The 26039-nt window shown below is 34.4% G+C and overlaps 1 protein-coding gene across 3 annotated transcripts in view; it reads right to left on the bottom strand.

The window, feature by feature from the left end:
- The window catches only part of Peli1 (pellino E3 ubiquitin protein ligase 1), a 55235-nt gene that overhangs the window by 23939 nt on the left and 5257 nt on the right, over window positions 1-26039 (bottom strand). Inside the window, exon 1 of one of the 3 annotated variants that reach the window (XM_087216322.1) lies at window positions 2209-2325. The exons of 1 other annotated variant lie outside the window; for it this stretch is intronic. The gene's annotated coding sequence lies outside the window, so the exon portion shown is untranslated. Of the gene's footprint in view, window positions 1-655; window positions 825-2208; window positions 2326-26039 lie in introns of those variants that run through there. One more of the 3 variants, XM_087216323.1, reaches the window with a different exon arrangement.

Here is a 26039-nt window from a genome sequence, read left to right as displayed (position 1 = left end):
CATTCACTAAATACACTATTTCCTTCTTTGGATATATGTTAAAATTATTCAAGCTGTGAGAGTTAAAAGTGATTACCAAAGATATAATATAATAAAAAGTCAAGCATTTGTTAAATTACCACTATGTATTTAATTAGGCATACAAAATACATCTGATTAAATACTTTGACTTAATGGTGATACTGCCCCATCACATAAGATTTAGTTACTGTCTCAGAGATTCATCTTTACTTCTTGCTATCTAAATAAATGTTTTAATTTATTCTTTGTAGAAAACTTTAATATCACAAAGAAAGTCCTAGTCTACTGCTCCTAAAATATAATAGACCCTAAAGCATAATCAAAGGCCTAAAAACCACAGCAATAAGTTGTTTCAAGGTTTAATGCTATACAAATATTTAATCCCCATAGGGGATAACACTATATCTAAATCAAATAAGTAATAACATGTATTCCCTGCTATTACAGACAAGTTAACTTAAAATCTTTTCATTTCAAAATTTCACAATGAGCTTCATTAAAAAGGAATGGAAAAATAAAAATGTAGTCAAAACTTCAAATTATAAATTAAATCTCTAATATTTCTTCAGTAAAGTATCAATAGAGAAATCAGTACTGAAAGATGACAATCAGAGCTGGGCATAGTGGCACATACCTGTAATCTCAGGACTCTGGGTGCTAAGGTGGGAGGACTGTAAACTGAAGCCCAGCCCGGGTAACATATAGTATCAAGACCCTCTCTCACAATAAAACAAAGGGCTGGGGATATAGCTCAGTGTAAGGCCCTGGGTTCCATCCCCTGTACTGCTGGGGTGGTGGTGGTGAGAGGTATATCTCCTAATACTACAACCTATAAAAAAAGAGATGACAATTATTACAACTCTCACCAATAGAAAAATGTTTCATCTTTTTGATTTATAAAAAGTTCTTAAAACAGTAATTGATTTTTCTTTGACCAAATTATTATGTTTCCCATAATTTTTTGACAGTAATTTAAAGATAGTGTGTGTGGGAGGCCAAGATCACTTTTTTTTAAAAGCACAGTGAATATTTTAAATCACTCAATATGGTATTCTTATTTAACCCTGTTCATTAGCAAAATGATAAATACATATATATAGCTAGGATATTTCTATGAATTTCCATTTTCCACTCTGATTATTGTTATATTATCATATTACAAATACCCCAATTAGGTAAATTATTATGATCAATTTTCCCTAATTTGCAACTTTTCTCTTGTCATTGACTTGTCACCCATTTTATATGTATACAAGAGAATACTTGCCCTCCCAACAGATTAGAAAATTGGATAAAAGGATTATGTGTTAATATTCTAGAAATTGGATTAAACTTTTCATGAATTTCTTATGGGAAGAAAAATTTCAATTACATTTTTTCCCTTAGTGAAAATAAAATTCTTCAGAAAATAATACTGATGGGAAACTTAAGATTGTTCATTTTTCACATAAAGAGTACCCCTAATTAATCAACAGACTTGAATATTAAATCTCTTCCTGTTATCATATAAATAATAAAAATATTCAAGTAGAAATATTAAATGCCCCATAAAGCATGAATGTTACTATTCTAAAAAAATTCTTTATAATTTCCTCCTACCTTATGATAATGTTTAAATACTAAATAATAAAATGTAATTATCACAAAGGCCCAGATCTCTCTTTTGAGAGGCTCTTAGGAGAATATTTATAGCTGAAAAATGAAGACTGTGAATAAGCTGTCAATGGCTAACCAAAGTACAATGACAGCACCAATCATTCTGGCTACCAAACAATTTCCTTCATAGAGCAGCATTTTCAAATTTGAAACTGAAAAGAAAGTAACAGAAACCATTACATTTTAAAACATGGAAAGAAACTAAATACTGTAACTTGGAGTGCAAAAATATTAAAAATGAAATGCTTTCAGTATTTTGTTGGCACATAATGAACAGACAATAAACACCTATAGTTATATTTCTTAGACTTTCTTTGTGACTGATGGGAAATGAGCTTGAGATTTAACCAGTCTTTTCCCTATGATGGAAGAAAATTTAATTCATAAAACATACTTCTAAAGCTGAACATGAAAAAATATGAAAAAAAATAAATATAATCTGATCATGCTTCAAATCATTCCTTTTGCAAGCTTACTTTAAACTGAAGCACCCACAATACGACACTTAAAATTAAGCCACAGAACACCTACCTTTTTATTCCACCACTATGCAAACAACCTTCTCACCAGAGGATAAAATCCAGATAATACTAAAGCATCTGCCAATTACACTTGGAATCATACACTGAATAGCTAGCTGTCTGCTCCGTGTACTTTCACTTAAGCACCTCAAATTGTGTGCGGGTGGGGCCATCTTACGCAAAACAGGTAAACACTGCATAATTCTAGATTCTATTGGCTGAAGTGAGAATTCACTTCACTTCTCCCTCACTCTTCCCCAAGGAAGTCTTCCCAAAAGGGAAGAAACGGAAGTAAGAGGAAGCAAAGAACAATTTTTAACACAGGCTTAATATCAAGTTATAGAATAAGGTACTTCAAAAGAGTAGTCTATTTGTTAAAAGGCTGTCTAAATTAACTATATAAATGCTCTACATCTGAAGTATAAGATACTGAACTATCTTTTCATAATAGTAAAATAGCCTATTTTAACAGATTTACTATAATACTCAATTTGTTAAACACTTTATTAAAAACCAATACAATTCATATGTAAAGAAAGAGTACCCTTTCAGCACTATGAAACAAATTTTCTGAGCTGAGGATTTAGCTCAGTGGTTCTGGCACCTGCCTCACAAGCGCAAGGTCCCGAGTCTGATCCCCGGTACCAAAAAACAAAAACAAAAATAAAAACAAATCTGATTTTGAGGGGGCTGGTCTGGTCACAAAATACTGTATTAACTCAGGCATAAAAACAGGTGAATATTCAATCACATTTTCAATTGATAATGCCTGTATATTTCTAGCTTTGTACTTGAGTGTTCATAAACATGAAGAAATAAAAGCAGGAATTGGACAACGTTCATTAAATAGCTGTGGAAGACTCCCTACTTAATGGCTCTTGCTGCTCTCAGATACCTCATTTGTATGTTCCATTTGAGGAGTACCTGCCTGCTAGTCTAATTCCCCACACCTTTCCTCGGAAAAAGAAGTATGTTTTCTAATGGGGAATGGTTGTGCATGTAGCTAATCTATTCCTCTCTATACCCAAAAGTGAACCTGCTTTGTGCTTGATTACATTTAAGATTTTTTAAATAAAATTATTTAGTTTTTTGTGGTATTGGAGATTAAACCCAGGGCCTTGCACATGCTGGGCAAGCGGTGTACCACTGAGCTACATCTGTCTCCAAGACCCCCCCCTTTTTTTTAAAGGATGCTAAAATCAAGTCACAAGAGGCAATTTAGTTCATACAATAAACTGCACAAGCAAATCTATATACTCCACCCACTAAATTGAAATTCAACTTGAGTCTAGGTACTTTACAACGCTCTTATTAAAGTTCTCAAGTGTTCGACCATATTGTAAAAAGTAATGAATGCTCTGTCAGAGTCCTAAACTTGATAGATACCCACAGTTCATAGCCACCTATGACTGACTGATATTTAATTCTATTACACTATACAGAATAGTACAGTGCTAATAATAACTGACTGCAAAGTCTACAGTAAGTGCCCTTTGTGACCTTAATTAGATTATTATAACTATAAATAGTTATCTTTTAGAGTCATAAAAATACACTTTGGTGGCCATATGTTTATCTGTAAAGGATTCTCAACAATGTGTACATAGCACAATAGCTCTGATTCACAGAAAGGCTAGATTTTTAGTGGAACATCACTGAAACAGCACCTTGTCACTAATGCTGTGGAACAAAATGAGCCACCCTCTCTTACAGCTGGCAAGTTTACTTCTCTTCTTTCTAGTGTTTCATAACTGTGTCACATGACCTGAAGCTGTTGTTCAGCAAATCTGCATAACACTTCCTTTGCTCATTTTAGAAACTGGCAGCAGGCCCATTTAGGTTATAGAAAATAAATTTTCTCAGATATCCTGCTCATGGTCCACTGTAGATACATATTCAGTCCAAAAAATTTACCTGCAAAGATGATCTGGCTATTTTCTAAGATCCTGCTATCTGGTGATCCTGTCATGTAATTTTAAGCTGATGGAATTGTTCAAGCTGGACATGACAGGTTCAATACTCATACTATATAGAATGCAACTGTAGCTGACTATGCTTTAAACTTGATTCCATAACACAACCTGCTAATTTCTGGACTAAAATGTTTACACTCCAAGCTCTGGTTTGTATCAAGTAATCTAAGGAATTTTTTTTTTTTACACAGCTCTAAGAAGGCATTAAAGACAAAATCTCCCTATTTTCTAACCTATTCTGATAAGATTTTTTTTAAAAAAATTTGTGAGACAGGATCTATGTAGTTCATCCTGGCCTTGCACTCACTGTGTAGCCCAGGCTGGCCTCAAACTAATGGCAATCCTCCTGTCTCAGCCTTTCAGTGCTGGGATTACAGGCAGGCGCCAAAATACCCAGCGAGATATTTTTATAATAAGACAAACATTATTCATTAGGGACAAAGGGTTAGAATTAAATTTCTAAGCTTTTCTCTCTCAGTCTGAATTCTGATTACTTAAAAAACTTTTGTTTTATTTCTACATGTGCTTTTATTCACAATGATGATTGATTAATAATATTGTGGAGGTCAGTCAAAGACAAAAAGAAAAGACAACAAAGGATGTTGGTGTAGCTCAGAGGTGGAGAGCGTGTCTAGCATATACCAGACCCTGGGTTTAATACCCTCCCCTCCCCACCAACCAAACAAAAACATACCAACTCCCACCCCACCTCAAAAAACAAACAACCAAACCAAACCAAAGTCCTAACTAAAACTTTTAAGTAGCTTTTTTGGCTGGTAGGAAAAGTGACCAAACTTTGGCAAACGAACCTGAATCTCAGTGATCTTTCCCATACTCTTATTCGTATCTAGCTTGGCTTACAGTATTTTAAACTTTCTTACCTTACTCTTGACTAGAGTCTAGATGAACTTGTGCCAGTTATTTCAGCTGAGTGCAGAGACCAAGGTAAGCTTTCAGTACCCTGGAACTTTTAATAATCACTCCTTCACAAAGTAACCAAAACAAGGTACAATTACCTCACAATTTCTAGGCCTTTTCAGATTTTTTTTTTTTCTTACAGTCCTATTTTTCTTATTTGTTGTACTCTAGGTTTGGTTTTACCACCTTTGGACACAAATGACCTCTGGTCGCTTGCTTCTTCTCTAATGATCTCTCAGTATTTCCAAGGATACAATCAAGGACTCATTCCTCATACTCCTTTACTTCTGGCCACACCTTCAGCGGGTGTGTAAATTATTCCTTCCCCTAGGTCCACCTCACAATAATGCTTAGGTTATGTTCCTCTAACCCACAATGCAATTCATATAGATGGCAATTGCTATTCTACAGTAAGTTTTTATTGAATATCTACATGTGCCCAGTTTTTCACTTGTCAAATCCACCCAATTCTTTTGAGAAAAAACACATTAGACCTAAGCTTGGTTAACAAGGCATAATTCTTCCTTGTTTGTTTGTTTAGACAGGGTCTCACCATGTAGTTCAGGCTGGCCTTGAACTCACTATGTAGCCCAGACTGGCCTCAAACTCATGGTGATCCTCCTGCCTCAGCCTCATGAGTGCTGAGATTAAAGGCATGCACCATCATGCCTGGCTAATTCTTCTTTGTTAAGGGCAAGAAAAAGAAAATAAATTACTGGTATTACTGTATCATGTAATTACATTTCAAAACTGAAAAGAACCTTACTAATGCACTGCTCAATCTTTTCAATTATCCTTTCAATTTTCTCATTTTGTAGACAAGAAAAATCTATGTCCAGAAAGAGTAAGTTATTTGATAAAGGTTATAGGGCAGAGTAGCAAAGCTAGCTAATAGACCTTTTGACTGCTATGTTACGAGCTTGTTTCATTAATTTTGGATGCACTATCACAGACACTAAAGAACAGAGCTGTCAGCCAACAAATAACTGATACTTGGTACAATGTAGGTATGATTATGTTTGTTTTACTTTTTTTTTGGTGTGTAGGTATGATTATGTGAAATAATGAAATGTTCACCTTTAGTGCTATTCTTTGCTGTATGTTACAACCTCATATCATAAAGAGAAAACTGAAAATTAGACAAAAATTTGATGACAAACATGCTGAAGAGACTTGTTTCCTTTTGCACACTAGATGGGGCATGCCTCCTGAACTGGCTGTTCACACACTCCCATCCTGTGGTTTTTGCTCACCTGCAAGTCTCCTTAAACAGAAGAGATCCAGATATCAAAAGTACTGCCATAGATAGCCCATAGAACAGAAAAAAAATATTTGCAAATCATTTATCTGATAAAGGTCTTGTTTTTGAAATATACAAAGAACTCTTACATTGCAATAATTAAAAAATAAATAACCCAATTAAAAATTAGTAAAGGATTCAAATAGTTATTTCTCCAAAAATATACAAATAGTCAATGAATATACATCATTTGCCCTCATGGATATAAAAGTCAAAACCACAATAAGATGCTACTCCACATCCACTAGGATAGTTATATTAAAAAACCCAGATACAGTAATGACCAATACTGTATTGACAAGGATATAGAAAAGTTGGAATCTTTGGTCACTGCTAGTGGGAAAGTAAAATCCTTGGAAAACAGACTGGCAATTCTTCTAGATTAAATATAAAATTACATGAATAAGCAATTCAACTCCCTAGCATAATAAACCCAAGAGAAATAAAAACCTATGTCATGAAAAAGTCCATCGATGTTGACAGGTGCATTATTTATAACCAAAAAGTATAAACAATCTAAATGTCCATCACTTGATGAATGGGTAAACAAAATATGGTATGTACCTCCCAAAATGGAATATCAATTGGCAATAAAAAGGAATACAGTACTGATATATAGCATATATATAAGTCAAGTCACTAAGAATCACATTATCTTTTGTATGATTCCATTTATATTCCATGTAGATGAAATGTACAGAACAGGCAAATCAAAAGACAAGAGAATGGATTTGTGTGTGTGTGTGTTGAAGAAGGGGTTGGACAATGATAAGTGAAGGGTATAGGCTTTCATTTTTCAGGTGATAAAAATGTTCTAAAATTGAGATGATTGCTACACAATTCTGTGACCATACCAAAACAACTCAATTCTGCACTTAAGTGGGCAAACTACATGGTAAATAAATTATACCTCAAAAAAGATGTTACGATAAATAGGTAAGCAAATAAACATAGCACTAGTACATTAAAAAACGTTGGCTACAGGCCGGGTATTTAGCTCAGTGGTTTCACTGCCTGCTGTGCAAGTGCAGGGACCCAAGTTCAATCCCCAGTACCAAACAAAATTGGCTATAGACTCAAGGATCACTGGATGCTGGCACATATCAGAATTCAAATACTAACCTTATGCAACTAGAACTTACATAAATTTTTAAAAATTCTAGATACTGTAACTCCTACTTCTTCTTGAGTCAGAAAAGCTGAGAGAATCTAATCACATGAATATTCTACAAGATAGATAAGTCTACATAAACAAGAGTTGGACTTCCCTACAGCCACTGCTTTTTTTGTACCAGAAAGCATGAAATTAACAATTAGGCTTGTAATTTTAAATCTCATATTGCTTCAGTCTAACTTCAACTGTAGATATGGGTTTTTGTTGGGCCAGGGATTTAGCTCAATGGCACAGTGTCTACCTGGCAAGCACGAGGTCTTGAGTTTGATCCCCCGTATCAAAACAAAACAAAAACGAGATACGGGCTTTTGTATTTTTGCTAACATCTTACATCACTTTACAGCAAATGAGAGGGTCTTCTCTGACACCAACCAATTTTCTAACTCTCTGACAACAAAATTCCTTATTTTTCTGACAAGTCAATTCAATTCTAACACTATCTGGAGTTAGTGTTAGATCCCACAACTTAAAGGGCTCAGTCCCACAAGTCACCCCTCCCCAATTCAGACGACAATCAAAAAACACTTATGTTTCCAGTTTATTATAAAGAATACAACTCAGATCCATGCATGGTGCCATGCCCACAGTCCCAGTTACTTAGTAGGCTGAGACAAAAAAGATTGTGTGAGCCCAGGAATTGAAGACCTGCTTGGGTAACACAGTGCGAGTCTGTCTCAAAACAAAACAAAACAAAAACCACAAAACACCCAAACAACAACAAACAAATCAAACCAAACCTAACCTAACCAAACCGTTCAGGAAGAACCAAATGTAAGAGATGCACAGAGCAAGGTATTTGGGGCTGGGGAGTGCAGTGAGACTCTCAAGCCCTCAGAGGTGTGCCACGCCCTCAATTCCTTCAAACATTCACCAATCCACAATCACCAATTCAATATCCAGCTGAACAGTCAACCCTTTAGTCACTTGGCCACTCTGGTGACCAGCCCACCTTACTCTAGTCTCCTCAAGAAGAGTATAAATTGAAATTTGAATTGAAAGGGGCTCGTTATGAATAACAAAGACACTCCTACCACTCAGGACATTCCAAGGGTTTTAGGAATCCTGCATGGCACAAACATTGAACAGAGTTTTGTATTATATAATAGCAACACTATCAGTTTAATATTTAAATAAATAGATCAATATAAAACCATGGCCAATATAATCTGACTTAATTCCTCTGAGAACAAAGAAATTACTGAATCAACAGATCTGGTATTTAATTCAAAGCTTAGTGTTTAATATGAACATCTGATCTCTAAACTAATTACCAGCATGCTCATCTACCTAGCTAGTGGCTCTATTTAGTTAAATAGCTAAAAATCAAGGTTATCTAATAACTAACATTTTTTGATTATCAGATGGTGACATTTCTTTACCACTAGAATATAAAAAAAAATCAACCTTCTAATATTCTAGATTAGTATTTTCCATTAAATGCCTATTAATGATTTCTTCTATTAATTACAATTGTGGGCTTCTTTTACAATTTAATTAGCTTAGATGTTGCAGTCTATTTTTAGGGTTGTGGTCTATTTTTAATTCTATGCATCTAGAGTCACAAATAATGGAATTACTAACCCAATAAATTACTAAGCATTCACTATGTCAGATGCTTTAAGACTATTCAAACTAATGCAAAAGGTATGATTCCCTACACCAGTGGTGGCGAACCTATGGCATGCATGTTGTTTGTCTTGTAAAATAAAAGATATTAATGTATGAGCTGTTTTTTTCTAAACTAAAACCTCAGTATTCAGGTTTAACTGCAGTGTTGGCACTTTATGGTAAGTGAGTTTTGGGTTGCAGTTTGGGCACCTGTCTCTAAGAGGTTCACCATCACTGTCCTATACCAACACTTGTTGATTTATAGTTATGAAAAAAAGGACAGTACTGGATAGGTACAATATTAATGCAAAAGATAGTAAGTACCGTAAGATTTCAAAGAAAAATGTTACCATTTAGATGAAAATGGATCCAGGGAAAGCTTTGTAAAAAGAGTATTTGAGTTGGACCTTGGAAAACAGACCAGATCTTATAAACAGAGAAAAGATATTTCAGATGGAAGAAAAAACTGCATCAAGATAAAGAAGGTGGTGCAGGGTGGAGTACATACTGCATGCTCAAGAAAGGCTAAGTCAGTAGGTACCTTGGAATGAAGGGCTTGGTCAGGAGGCCAACAAAGATTAAGTTTGTGGAAATCAAGTACCATGCCTTCCTAAGTGCCAGGACTATGAGCAAATACTGGAAAACGTTTTTAATAACTGAGTGAGATGCAGCTGGAAAGGTAAAAATACCTGATATTGTGGGCCTTAAGAATCAGGTTAAAGGGCTGGGGATTTAGCTCAGTTTTTTCACCGCCTGCTGCACAGGCGCAAGGACCAAAGTTCGATTCCCCCGAACCAAAAAAAAAAAAAAAAAAAAAGAATCAGGTTAAGACTGAAATTCACTTAATTAAAATCATTTAAATAAAGTTTCAGAAAACAAATGTATATAGCAGGTACTGTACTAAGAACTTCACATATGTTAAATTCAATCTTTACAACTGTCCTATGACAGATGAGGAAATTAGGCTAAATAATTTGCTTATGGTCATTTAGAAACTAAGTGGCAAAAGTTGAGATCTGAATTTAACCATATGTTTTTTCTACCATTTTATACTACATAAACTAACTCAGCATTTTCTTCAGGGACAGATGAATGACAACAGTGCTGAGGACAAAAAAATATATATATAATGTGTTACATCAAATTTAAAATGTTGTGTTTATTACTAAATTACACTGGTAAACTGTTATTTTGCTAAATTTAAGTGGAATATTGGGATAGTCTAACCCAAAATATAGGCTGTGTAGCACACATAAAATTCACTTTGGGGATTTTTGGGCAATTATCTCTCAAAGAGTTACATTTCATGAGAGGTTAATCTAATGATGGAGAGAGAAAGATATGGCATATGCCCTAATAGAATGGATGATGTAAGCTATAAACTGAAAGTCACAAAAGACAAAACCTGACTCTTGAGTCTCTAGTTACTGATTCTCCTGACATGTCCTGGTAATTCCTATTAATGAAAATCTGTATTGATGAATATAGGAGGCTTGTGTGGGCTCCCTCAGCATGTGTATGTTACTGTTCAATTTCTCCCTAATTGGAGAAAGTCCCCCTAATGAAAAGAGCCTGTCACCCCAGGTAGGGGATGGCATTCCAACTTTCCTTTTTTTCTCAGTGTGAAATGGATTAAGAATAATGTGGCTCTTTCCTCAAGTTAAGCTAGTTGCACAGACATCCCTTGGATGCAAGTATGTTAAAGAAATAAATTATATATAAAGCTAGAGAATGATTTTTTTTCTTAAGTTCTTTTATTTGTACATTTTAGGTATATAATTCGTTTACATTTATCATTGGGTGTTTGTACCTGTACATGATGTATCTTGGTTCTTATTTTTTCCCCATTACCTGTGTGCCCTTCCCTATTTACATAGACTTCATTTCCATTTTTTTTTCTTTTCTCATAGTTTTTCCTTACCCTCCTTTCCTTTCCCTTCCCCTCCCTTCACCTCTTCATCTTTGAACCGTTTTTCCTATTTCAAATTATCAATTATTCATTTTAATCATTTTAACCCTTGTTTACACTAGAGAAACTATTCAGTATTTACACGTGTGTCCTATTTATTTCACTTAAGAGTATGGCCTTAATATGCACCCATTTATAAAGCTAGAGAATGATTATTAAATTACATAAAGCCAGCCAGTCCAAAACTGATCAGACAGAAGATCTCTGATACTGAATATAGTCTTTACATTTTATTTTTATTTTTGGTACCGGGGATCGAACTCAGGTTCTTGTGCTTACACAGCAGGTGGCGAAACCACTGAGATTAAATCCCCCGCCCTGGTCTTCACATTTTTAAGTATTGAAAACCTGAACAAATTTGATGAAGCATGAGTTTACTTATAAAGATGAAGAATAGGGGTGAGTGGTCTGAAACAAAACTAGAGTAACTATTCATAACTATTAATATTTGTACACTAAAACTATAAAACTTAGCTTGAAAAAATTCAGTTCAGTGTAAAGAATGTAACAATTATTGATTCTTGCCCTCTTTCAATGATAAGACTATCAAGACCTGAAAAAAAATTCTATTAAAGCATATTAATATGTAAAAGTCCAGGCTGTTATAAAACAAGCAATAAAGAAAGCACAAAATCTATCAAATTCAACATCATTAAGTTTATTTGAAAACTTTCCAGAGAGGCAATGATTCTGTACAAAATTTACTAGTATACTATGCTTTAATAGATCATAACATCACAACAATGTCCAATCAATGACAAGTGAATCTGGTTTTTAGTACAGACAAATTTGGCTTGAACTGGAACTTCTGCTGCATTAAAATTAGATGTTATTTTTGGGCCAGGGATTTAGCTCAGTGGTGCTGCTGCCTGCCTGGCAAGCATAAGGTCCTGAGTTCGATCCCTGGTATAGAAAAGAAAAGGGAAGGGAAGGGAAGGGAAGGGAAGGGAAGGGGAGGGGAGGGGAGGGGAGGGGAGGGGAGGAGAGGAAAGGAAAAGGAAAGGAAAGGAGAGGAAAGGAAAAGGAAAAGGAAAGGAAAGAAAAATGTTATTTTAATCTTTCCCCCAATCCACTACTTCCAACTGGACCTGTCTGTAACAACTACAATTTGTGAACTGTAGTTCTTTTCCTTGTTGTCAAAGGGCTACTTGAAATTGGAACTAGCATAGAACATCTAGGTTGTCTGGTCAGCTGACACCTGAAAAGTTGCAATTTAACTTCCCCCTAACACATTGTTAGGGCTGACCAGTAAACTGAGCTATCTAAACTGGGTGTGGTGGAAGGGCACCTGTAATCTCAACACTCCGGAGGCTGAAGCAGGACAATCAAGAGTTCAAGGCTAGCCTGAACTACATAGCAAGACCAGGTCTGAAAAATCAAAACAGGGCTCTCTATTTCTTTTTTTCAAACCATTTCTTACCTTTATCTATATTACAGATTTATATATGAAGTCATATAATTTAAAATCATTCTTCGAGACTAGATATTGGAAAACAAGGAACGCTTGCATCAAGTTGCCCTTCAAGTAATTTCAGCTCAGGCCATGACCTGGTAGATAAAAAGTATCAATCAATGGGCAGGGGATTTAGCTCAGTGGCACTGCACCTGCCTTGCAAGTGCAAGGTCTTGAGTCCTACCTATCCCAGGTACCAAAAAAAAATTTTTTTTCTTCATACTCAAATATAAGAACCCTATCTGTATCAAAACTGAGATACAATGGTGGAGAGTGGGGCATAAGAAGAGTTATATATAGATTTAAATCCCAGAAAAATAATACTGCCTTACCTTAAAATTTCTAAAACTCAGGTTAGTTCAGCAAACACAAAATGTCTACTATGGGTCCTATATAGTACTGAAAGATTAATGTAAAATGTTTCTATTTTGAAGGAGCTAATAAAATGAAAAAAGTTTTTTCTCTAGAATTTTTGAGATTTACTAAATATATAATAATAGTTAAAAGTAAATAAAGACTGAGTTGGACTAATGTGACATCAAGAATGAGTTTCAAAAAAAATTCTTACTTTGCTCCTATCATTTTTTTTTGGTATCTCTTTATTTGTCCTAATTATCCTTCTTGCCTTTATTGGAATTTTATTGTACAGTATTTGATAGTATGTTTAAATTTCTATACATATCTTTAAATCACATACAACTTAGTATTCTCAGCAAGGATCTCAATATTTTCATATATTATTGGGCTGGGGATTTAGCTCAGTGGTTCCGGCGCCTGTCTCGAAAGCGCAAGGTCCTGAGTTCGATCCCTGGTACCAAAAATATATATATATATTTTCATATATTAAACATTTGTCAAAGGACTGGGTTTTGTAAGTTAACATGATTCCTTTTCATAACACAAACAAAAGCCTAGTTATTATATTGCTCTTTCTTGTTGAAGGAAAGAGACACAGACCTAAAATTACTGATATATGGATCTGTAAGTTTTTTTTTAACCTTTCACCAACACTGTTTACCAAGCCAAGAATCTACAAGGACAAATAGCAAAGCTTCCTATTCATTCCAGTGAAATCAATTAGGCTATTCACACATTTATTGAACACTGGCCAATGCCCTCCCTTTTTCGATATCAATAAAAATAATCTTACAATAAAGGTTATTTTGTTTTGAAAAAAAAGCCAGGGTTCTTAAATTCACTGAATTATTGTGCAACTCTTGCTTCCCTTGCTTTCAACACTGTGTGGGTGGAGGAAAGAAACCAAGACATTCAGAACAAAATGTGAAGTCAAGGGAAATTTTTAGATAGCAATGAATTGTGAAAATCACTTAAACTTACAGTCAGAACAATCTTTTGTACAGGAACATAAATAGAGGCATTTTAAAATACCCCTGGCATTCGGTGAAAAAAATACTAGGCTGAGACTACCATAAAGTTTGACATTTATTTAAACTAACTAGACTTTTTTTTCATATAAACCAATAAACTGCAATTAAAACCATATTCAAATAGATTGTATCTAATTGCTTTTAATATCTTTTAAAAAACATTGCTGAAGTCTGAAATTCTTAACGCACAGAATATACTATCTTGTGTTCTTTCTAATTTTAAAAATATTCTTCAGGGCTGGGAATGTAGCTCAGTGGTGCCACACCTGCCTGGCAAGCACAAGGTCCTGAATTCGATACCGGGTACCAGGAAAAAAAATGTTTTTCAATAAATTTTCCAAGACGACTGTTAAAGTCACTGTTACCTTTGAAAGTTTACTTTATATGAACCATTCTCTATCTGTAAAACACAAAAGACCTATATAAACAACAAATACAATGCCAATTCTAGAAGATGTAGAGTACAGTCTACAGTTGCTAGTGTTGCTGATCCAGAGTCACAGAATTTCTTTAAGTGACAGAAGATTAAACGATCACCTTCTAAGGCAATGTACATACTAGTAAGTTTTCATACATATTACCTGAGAGATGCAATATAATTTTTTGTTAGAAATGATTCTCAATTCTGTCATATATTACAAAGAATTATTGTGGTAGCTGAAGTAGAAAGCTCTTCATTTGACATGTCCCAATATACTCCATTAATTTTGATTTTCAAAAATTTCAAACTACCTGTGCCTTTTGGATCTGCCATAATGCAAATTATTCTCAACTTTTACCCAAATTTAAAGTGAGATGGCTGTCCCTTTCTATATCATACATATTGGATATTTTTTACAACAATGAAATAATATATAATAAATGCTCAGCAAAGTACTACTTTAATGCTATCACTATTCATTTATAAAACATTCTGATAATATTTCAATACCTACTTGATACGGCATTTTCAATCAGGGAGTCTTTATCCCCTGAAGTGGGTATAATCTTTTTTTGAGCTCCCACATTTTATCTCCAACTCTTTCATACATCTTATGTCTAGTTTTACATCACAACTAGGTAGACCCTGTGTTATCATCTATTAAAATTGCACACTCCTCTAAGCGAGAAAAATGTCCCCCTCATTTTGCAGTGCTTAATACTGAAAAAAGAAAAGAAGATATTTTTAGAATGTTAAATTAGATTTTATTACTTTTTTTTTTTTTAATTTGGTAGATAAAGCATAAATATTTCTATGGGGTCAAGAAATTTAAAAGAAAAAAATCCTAGAGACTATGCAATGTTAAACCCTTTTGGGGATGGATGTTTTCTTTCATATACAAATTAACATAAATAGGAGGATCCACCTAAATGATTATATTAGAGATTATACTGTATTATTTCCCACTTCATTTCTTACTTTTTTTTTTTTTTTTGGTACCGGGGACCGAACTCAGGACCTTGCACTTGTGAGGCAGGCAGCAGCACCACTGAGCTAAATCCCCAGCCCCTTCATTTCTTACTTTTTGATGTGAAAAAGAAAAAGTAGCCACACCATAAGTATCTTATTTTTCTTTTTGGTTAAGAACCAAATTTTTATTTTCAGACTAAAACCATTTACAGAAATTAGCACATAAAGCCTGTTAGTGCTCCTTAGAACCCCTTACTCCTAATCTCACTCTAGTCAAGCCGCTAACCTAGGTGAGGACCTTGGCTTTCGTGGTCCTTATTAATTTCTTGCCCCCCCCCCAAAATCATTCTGCTTAAACATTAAAGAATTAAGTAGCATCAAATTTGATTACTATAGCTAACAAAAATAATATTGTATTTGTTAAAGCAGCACCAAATTTTGATACATTTTCAAAGCCCTCAGAGGTAAAGTCTTAGCAATTCCCATTTATATACTATTTTAAAATAGTAATCTGGAAGTAGATTCATACAAACTCCAAATTACCATGAAACACAGGACTTTATAGTATTTTTTAAAGAGTCTTTCCTAGTTGAACGTTAATTTTTAAAATGGAAAAAGTATTATCAAGCATTACAGACATCTATGTTTTGCTGCCCACCACTCCTCTGGTATACAGGTATCTTTGTTTCCTTTTTGGAGGAAAACCTTCTTTTACTTGCAGTTTACATCTATCTGATGGAGTTGACTACATTCTCACTTTTGGCTGGGCATACACTGTCTCAAAACTCAGAGCTTCAGATTCCCCTGGCCACTAGGGAGTGGGGCAGTCAGAGCCAGTGGAACGTAATGAGAATTGCTAGAGCTTCAAAGAAAAACATGGTCCCTCTTTTCAGCCAATCATGACCTTGAGGATTTAGGGGCTAAGAGTGTAGGACTATCTTTTGCACACTTATGACTAGATTATAAAGCCAACACTGAGGAAGCAGTGCTAAAAAATGGTACAGAAATTGAATCTTGATAACATTATTTCAGACTTGGGTGGAGCCATTCTTGAAGCTAAATGTATTCTGGACCAATTTACACAAACCAATACATATCTTTTTTTCCTCCTTAATCCTGTTTTGAGTTCAGTTTTCTGTTACAACAGAAAAGAATCTTAACTGATACAAAACTATTTTAAGTGTGTTTGCTTCCCCAAGAATAAATATACCAGTCACAGAATTCAGTTTCAAAAACAGTATTTTCTCACATTACTCTGGCTTTTTTCAAAGTTTCCCCTCCTCTCAAGGCTCCCCTCCCTTAAGTTCAAAGGCTATAAAAAAGACTTAGTATCTTCAGTGGTCTCATATTGTCTTAATGCAAAGGGAAAAAATTTGCCTCAAAAGAATAAAAAACTGAAAATAGAAAAAAGAAAATAACAACAACTAATGGGAAGATGGGGTGAGAGGAGAGCAAATCATCTGTAGAAACTTTAAACAGTAACCAAATGTTTTTTATTCTTGCTACAGGCATAAATGAGCATTAGGGACTAGAGAGTATAAAATTAAGTATATTCACCTATATACAGAACTTAATACAGAGACATTAAAATATTAAAATCAAAGTTTCTATTCAAAAAGCAGCTCATAAAAATTAAAATTCAGAAAATAACTCCTTTGGAAATTAAAATGTTTTGGGCTTACAACAACAGGCAAAACATAACAAAATTTCCAAAGAGGTGATAGTTAACCGTATCATAAAAATGCCTGATTTTAGTACTCTGAGGTTATGACATGCTATCAAACACCCAGACAATTTTGAAATTGTTTAGCAAAAGGTTTAACAGAATTAAGTAAGACAAAACAACTAGTCATTACAAAAATATTAATACTTCCATTTTCTAGGGATTTTAGTGACTTAACTGCTAACAAAGGGAGAGAAACAAGGCACATGGAACGAAATGGAATTAGGATGTATATTATGCTTTTCAGATCACACTGAAATAAGACTTTACATGTACATTTTAGGTCTAAATCTTAAGTACCAGATGAGTGCTACTATGAATTTGCAATAGTCTTCTGATCACAATGAGACTGTTAATATGGAGTCTATATATATGAGGATGAGATAATTATTTAAAATGAAGTAAAATAGAATAGTTGAGGGAATTCTGGCATCAGACTGACTACTGGCACCATCATTTAATAGCTGTAGAGATAAATCAACTTCACTAAGCTTCAATCTCTTCACCTGTAAACCTAACATAATAATAAGTAACAACTAACATATGCAGTCTTAATCTTAAGGGTCAAGTATTTTTCAAAGAGCTTTACTAATTCCTAATAATGTTCTTAGGAGATAAATAATATTATCACCTCTATTTTACAAAGGAAGAAAGTGAGGCCTAGATCAGTTTAGTAAACTGCCTGAGATCACAAAACTAATAAATAAGTGGTAGGGGTGACATCTGCAACTGGAACCTGAGAAGTCTTAATTAAGAGCCTATACTTGAAATTACACCCTCTTCACATTACTTTACCTCAAAGGACTGTTGAGACAAATAACTTGCACATTGTAGTAGTTCAATAACTACTACTACTTACTTCTAGAATTCTTCTGACAGTCCATTTCTATTTACCTGAATTATTATCAACTATTTAGAAATGACTGTATGGAAACTATTTCCTGGTGAAAAGAATTTTGGAGAGAACAATGCTGGAAATTAATTTTTACTGAAGGTAATAGGTTACTTCAAAAGCTCTGTAGTCTGACACTTTTGAGACTCCTAGACACAGGAGTTTGAGGTTCATTTGAGACATCCATGGACAGAGTTATATATAGGAGTCTCGAACTTGGAGAAAGATATGGGCTGGAAATACAAACCTGGATATCTTCAACATACAGATGAAATCACCCAGGAAGAGTGTGGAGGAAGAAGAGAACCTTAAAAAAAAGGCTGGCATAAATGTCACTGGACTTAGAAACATGGAAATAGTAGTAAGTAATCTCCATAGCTATTTCAAAAGAATAATGTGACTTTAATATTTAATTAGCATCATTATACACTTTTAAAAAATCAAGAATAGCAAGCAAGCATTTGAGATATGTTAATGATAGTGGATCTTCCTTCCCCTTACTGCCATACTTCATAAATACCCATCCACTAAGGACATTATTGTGAGAAATACCACTGTGAAACTACGATCTAATGAAATTTTCCCAAATGCAATTTGAGCACTGTATTAGGCACTAGGGAGACAAGAAAAACTAAGATTTGGTCTCTGTCCTTAAGAATCTTACGTAAGACAATTAATTGTCAACATAATGTAAAAATAGTGTTTGGGTCCCATAGAAGCAAAGACCACTCATCTCAGTTTAGAGAGTGAAAGGGTAGGTTAGGCTGTCTTTACAAAAACAACATCCACTCATTCATTTTCTGAGAAATTCCTATATTCTCTAGATCCTGGGAACACAAAGATAAGCTTAAATCTATCTCTATGTACACAGCTCACTGTTTAGTAAAGTGTATCCAGATATGTTAAAAGAGAAATTCTAAAACAATATGATAAGTGCTATCATACAGGCATTCAGTGAAGAGGCCCTACCCTAAACTTAGAGCTGATTCTATACAATATTTCAGATTGGGTTTGAATAATGAAAAGGCCTCCGCCAGAGACAGTTATTCTAGGCAAAGGGAATAACGTATGTAAAGGTCTAAAACTATTTTGAGAAAATTAGGAATTTCATTATCGCTTATTAAGAACAGTAAAGAAGGGAAGATGAGAGAGAAGAAGCTAGAGAGGTCAGCTGGGTAAACTACATAAAAACATTTTAAGCCAAAATGCAATCTGGAACAGTTCTAACAGAAAATGGGGAACAACAGTGAGGTGGACTAACAATTCGGTTTATTTTTTGATTCTTAACCTTTAAGAATCCACTTAACCTTTAAGTGGCTCCATTGCCTGCTCACAATATATCCTTTCCTGGTCTTTCTGCTTCAAAAAATGGCCCCACTGTTAGTACAGTAATTGCTCATATCAGTAACTTGAACTTCCTTAATACCTTCTTCTCCCTCATCTTCCATATCTTATTCTGTCCATTAGCATGTCATTTGACATCTAAAATATATTCAACATACTCTTGTCCTTCCAGGTCTTTGGTCATGTTGTACTCTAACCTGGTCTTTACCTAGCTGACTCCTTCTTATTCCTGAGTTAGCTCAAGTGTTAATTTCTCAGAAAGCTTTTTCTAACCACCCAATATACCAAGGTCCTCTCCTGTTATGTTCTCATAGCACCTTGTTCTGTATTTTGTTTATTAATTGTATTTATTTGTCTATTTGTGTTTACTTGTGTATTAGCTTTTAATATCTAGTTTGTGATTTTCATTAAGAAAGAACTGTCTTCTTGTGGTCTTTCACCATATAACCAATGCCTGCGCGGCACTGTAGGTATTTAAAGAATAATGGGTTTTGAAAAAAGAATTTTTAGGAAAGTTAACTTTGAAAGCAATGTGGAGGATGTATGAGAAACATGTGAAGACCAGAAGCAAGGAGATCAGATAAAAATAACCTACATGAAAGATGATGAGTTGACCTAAAATGGTAGCAGTGAGGATAAAGGAAAGCAGTGCTTGAGAAATCAAGGCAGAAATGACATGTTCTTGATAGGCATGTACAGAAAAAAACATTAGCCTTCATCAGGATTGAAAGAGGTATAATAGATATGGGAAGAAAAACAAGCAAGTCTTTTGACTATGGTAAAGTAAGTTTTCAGAATTTGAATTACTATTTTCAGTAGGCAGTTGAAAAGTTAAGTGTAGCATATAAGAAGTCCTTGCATGGGTACAGTTTTTCCCCCTCACTTTGTTCTCTTTCGACCAAACCAATTCAGGATGTCAGTAAGAATGATAAAAATATCTCCCAATTTTTAAGTACCTACTTTATACTTGACACAGCTCTAAGACCTGAATATAATACCTTTATTCCTTTCAACAGCATTGCTAGGAAAGTGTTCAAAGTCTTAACACATTAAGTAAACTGAGTCAACTGCCCATGTCAACAAAGCTCCTAACCAATGGGGGAGAAATCTGAATTTAGTTTTCTTATAATCAAAGGCCCCTTCTACTATACTACCTTACCTTTAATTTGAAAAATCCTTATCTGAAGTTAAGAGGGAAAAACATCAAAACTAAGGAGCTGTTAGACTTAGAAAACGGGCTCAGTACAGGTGTAAGAGGCTTCCAAACACATTGAGTGGTGATATAAGAGTTGGAGGGAAAGTAGAGTTAAGGATCCTTTTAAACCAGGAGCCTTGGAAATTGCCCAGTATTTTCCAAGTGTGGTCCATGGCCAACTGCAATAGCCTGTGTAGAAGCTTACTGAAAATAAAGACTCTCAAGCCTCACCCAGATTTACAGAATCAGAATATGCATTTTAATATGACCCCTAGGTAATTAATATCATATATTAATGTTTAAGAAACACTGGAGTGATATTATTATTATATAGATGAAGACACTAACCAGGCTAAAAGACTTTGCAGAGCAAGAACTGAGAGCTCTTATCTCTGGGTCTAGCATTTGTTCTGTTTTATGGTATGTACTCCAAACACATCACTTTGAACTTCACTAACTGAGGTTTATGCCACTGAACATTTACAACTTGGAGTGAAGTTAAATCATATTATCACTAACCATTTTGTTTCCATTCCATTTGGAATTTAAAGTGTCCCTGTGAACGTTCAACTTTTTGTTTTAAACATTGCTACATGAAAATATGATGTCCCCAACTACAAAGAATTCATACAGTAAGTTTCAACCCTGCACCCAAATGTGAAGACACAGCAGTCTCAAAGAAAAGAGATTTTTTATATGCAAACTATTTAAAGTCATGGAATTTCAGAGCTGCAAGAGACCTTACATGGCTGAGATGACAAATAGATTTAATCTAGAATGTCAACTATATAGTTTCTCACAGTGCTGTATCAAAAAGGAGTCTGAAGGCTGGGGATTTAGCTCAGTGGTTTTGCCGCCTGCTGTGCAAGCAGAAGGACCTGAGTTTGATCCCCAGTACCAAAAAAAAAAAAGTCTGAAGTTGGTTTGGGATGAGCCATTACATTCATTTGGCATGAGCTGATTCCCAAAGAGGTAAAATACATGAAGTCAGAAACTGAATAAATGGACCAGAACTCTAGGTCCTCTAACTTCATTCATTCGATTTTAAAAAGCTCCTGATACATGTATTAAATTTTAAAATGTTCTTTTCATGTAATAGATAATAAAAGTCAAACCAATTAAAATTTAACTAGGAATAAAAGGCTTTATAAGGAATTATAGACTATGCAATCCTATAATAAAGACATACATGTAAGTACATTGAAAGATTTAAGTGAAGCCCACAACCTCTAGGTTGTATCATTGTGATCAATAAATGATCTCTGACTCAGACTGTTTCCTGCCAATTTTACCTCATGATAAATTTTTCCATATGACAATTCTTCTTCAGAGTTTTACCCATGATGACTCGGGTCACCTAAATGCTATGAAGGAGCTTTCAATACAAAGGGGTAGGAGGAAAATGAGGGGGCTTACTGAATCATTAACAGCCTACTCAGTTATGAAACCCAGCAAATCCTTTTTGGGAGTTATTTTAAAGACAGCTTTAGAAGGCAAATTCTAGATAAAGCTTTAAAATACTGGTATTTAACAGCCAAACTACGTGCAAATAAATCAACATGCTATTTCTAAAAGAGATACAACCAGGATACTTAAGCAAAATGTGATTTTCTTTTTGTTGGAAAAATGTCTGATGAACTTAAAATGTGTGGCATCATTAGCCACAAATCTGCTCTATGTTCAACAGTTTAAAAGCCCACCTCAAAATTCATCATCACTGCTTTGGTGACCTGATAGGATTAGTTCACAGACTACATCATCCTATTTTAAATGAAAATTACAGTGAAGTAGTAAGTACATTTAAAAAGTTTTCTGATACATTAAAGTTTGCGTATAGGGCTGTGGTTTCTATTAGAAGCTACCACTATTTACAAAAGTAAAAGAAGCAAATAAACATATGAAAAAATGTTCAACATCATTGGTCATTCGAGAGATGCAGATGAAAACAACACTGAGATTCCACCTCACCCCAGAAAGAAGGGCTGCTATCAAGAAATCAACCAACAACAAATGTTGGCGGGATTGTGGGGAGAAAGGAACCCTTCTCCATTGTTGGTGGGAGTGCAGACTGCTGCAACCACTGTGGAAATCAGTATGGAGATACCTCAAAGAACTAGGACTAGAGGTCCCTATTCCTCTGCTGGGTATCTTCCCAAAAGAATTAAAAGACTTATGCCACAGCGATATATGTGCACCCATGTTTACAGTGACAGTTTGTAATAGCTAAAGCTTGGAAACAGCTCAAGTGCCCATCAACTGGAGACTGGATAAAGATGTGGTTTGTTTTTTTTAAATGGAGTACTACTCAGCCATAAAGAATGACAAACTAGAGACATTAATAGCTAAATGGATGCATATTGAGGCCATACTCTTAAGTGAAATAAATAGGACACACATGTAAATACTGTATAGTTTCTCTGGTGTGAGAAATTGAAAGTGTAAATAAGGATTAAAATGAATAATTGATAATGTGAAACAGGAAGAAAAAGTCCAAAGGGGTAGGGGAAGTAGGAGGGGTAGGGGAAAAGAAAGAAGGGAAAGGAAAAAAATATGAGAAAAGAAAAAAATGGAAACAAAGTCTGTGTAAATAGGGGAGGGGGGAGGGGGTGAAAGGAGGGCAGGGGATTGGGGAAAAAATAGGAATCAAGATACATCATGTGAAGGTACAAGTTCCCAATGATCAATGTAAATGTATTGCATACCTAATATGTACCAATAAAAGAATTTAAGGAAAACCCCCCTCAGTTTTCCCTTAAGGTCATGTATGATTAACTATTATTATAGTGCTGATGAAGTTCCCAATTGTTCCAAATTTTTGGAAAAGAACACTAAGAGATGAAAATACTTTTGAAATCCACTATGCTTCTAATTCTATCACATTTTGCTAGCTGAGAAATACAGGTCCCTGGATGATTCAGAATTTTTACTACACTTTCAAATCAGTAAGTATACTACTATTTCCTACATTAGCAACCTCAAAAAAATATTACTTCCTATAGGCTGTAGGTCTAATAGTGTCTCTTAGTGTCTGCCTGACAAGAGTACACCATTTCCACCAGAATACACACACACAACCAAACACACACACACACACAAACACACAAAGCAAGGAAAGTTTAAAAAGTAGGTAGGGCACACAAATAGGAAAGTTGTTGTATTTACCATTCATATGTTACTTGTTAAGGCAGTTAAGTCATTCTAAATCCATTTTATAAGACAATACGAAAAACAATGGGCAAAATTACAGCTGAGGTAGTAGCAGAGTAATAAAGAGATAAAGATGAGAGAGGTAGGGACATGGAATGATGAGTATCTTGCAATGTACCTGGAAACTACTGACCCAAAACTCTACAAAGATTAGCAGACTGAATTATCATGTAAGTCTTAATTATTGTTAATCTTACTATTGTTTCCCAAATTAAGTACAGATTGTACCATTATTATGATGTTAAAAACAACATAATGAAGATGTTCCTTTTGCAAAGAAACTTCTTTAAATGAAAGTTGTATTATTTTTATTCTTTAAATCAAATTTAAAAATTTGATCCTTAGCTCTAATGGTTATGGATGCTTAAAGTAGATCCAGGTTACAAGAATTATTCCTGGCCATGTTTACTATTTTGTGAGAATCAATTTTTTTCTTTCCTTTTTTCTTGCTCCCTATCCCCTCTTCCATCGTAAGTTATTTGTTTATTCCACAAAAATGAAAATGAAAGAGATTCATAATCCTACCACTGAACCAACAAACAGACTGAAAGCTATTTCTAAAATAAAGCCACACTTCAGTATGGTTATCATAGAATATCAAAGTCCTTTATGGAAAACCACTTTTATTTTACAGATGAACCAAAAACAGCTTTTTAGACTGCCAGTTAATGGAAAGCCCAGGAACTAAACATGGGCTCTGTGTTCTATCCTAATAGTCTGATACATAAAATACATCAAATAATCCAGTATAGTCACAAAATCCTGATAGTATATGCAATATATAAAAGTGGATCTGGCTATTTATATATACACATACATACATGCAGATGCATAGACCAAAGGGATAAAAATTCTGAGTGAACTAAAGAACTTGGTTTGTAACAATTTACTAAAAAATGTTTAAAATAGGAGGCTTTGTTAAAGTACTCCTTATATAGTTATGTACTTACAGTCTTAGTGGTCACCACTACACATAATAAAAGTTCCCAAATTCTACTTAATTCCATTAAATTATAAATATTATTGGTTAAAATTATAGATAAAAAAGTTGTGCTCTCCCATCATTACAAATAACTAGAAAAAGAACGGTTTTCTTTACTATCATTGTCAGTAAAGTGAAAATCACTGAAATTAAGTTTAGTTTCTCAGACTGGAAAATCCTATAAAGAATGAACTAGTATAATAACCATGTAAAACTAGGAATGCAAATGTATATTGTCCTATAAGTAGAAGACAGTCTAAAAATCCAAAGTTGTTGAAGGTTTTTCTTTGGCACTTAAACATTTGGATGAGATTCAATTTTTCCCATAGTTTTGATAAAGATTTAAAATTTGAAACTATTGATCTGAGAAATGAAGCATAAATAAATAAATCTGACAGCCAGATTCATCTCTTAACATCACGTGTTTGTCTTTCAATTTCCCAACTGTATACCATAGCAACAGAATGTTATACAATTTTACTACACATAAAAATGGCATCTCTTTAGTTTTGAATGCAATAATAATTTATCTGTAATAATTGTACATGGTTTTATATGTATGTTTTAATGTATTAGACAAAACGTAAGATCCAAATGAGTATAGCACCTTTGATGTTAGTCACTCTCAAAGGATATACTTATTCCAAATGATGCTACAATTGTTCAGAACCTTATTAAAACTTCTTTTTAGTGTAGGTGGGTGGATCTGATTTTTAGAAAATGTAACTTCTCAGAGTGGATCTGACTTTTAGAAATAGCCTCAAGTTATTTTCTATTTTCTTTCTGTCAAAATCCTTTCTGAATCATATCTAATAAATAAGATGAAGGGTCATGTGGCTAATAATGTCACACTTTTTCCTTAAAAACAAGGGGCAAATACAAAGTAATAAGCTATTTTCATGTGTGGCTCTTACACTGATTTAGGAGGCAAGGTTAAAAAAACCCAAAAACTAAAATATTTTGAGTAACGTTACCGTGGTTGAATAAGTGCAGGCATAGGTTCCACAGTGACTATTCTAAAATAGACTTATTTTAGGTAAGGGTATGTATATTTTGACTTTAAAACAATCCTTATACAACCTACTCTCTTCTACCCTCCTTTTACCATCTGATTTTATCACCTGCTACTCTCACTCTGATCTAGCCACTCTGGTCTTGCAGTTTTTTGTAGTCTAGGCACACTTCCATCTCAGAGCGATTGTGTTTGCTGTTCCCCCTATCTAACTGTCTTAATCCAACAGGACCCAGATGGCTTGCTCTGTCACCAACTTTAGGTCTTTATCCAAGTATGTATTCTTCTCAATGAGGTTTTACTTTGTTTTGTT

The sequence above is a fragment of the Heterocephalus glaber genome, unplaced genomic scaffold (assembly GCF_053883595.1).
Source record: "Heterocephalus glaber isolate CG9 unplaced genomic scaffold, H.glaber_assembly_v1.0 deba00001457, whole genome shotgun sequence".
In the NCBI taxonomy this organism is placed as follows: Eukaryota; Metazoa; Chordata; class Mammalia; order Rodentia; family Bathyergidae; genus Heterocephalus; species Heterocephalus glaber.
Note: the sequence above shows the minus strand (reverse complement) of the source record. Positions and strands in the feature narration are given on the sequence as shown.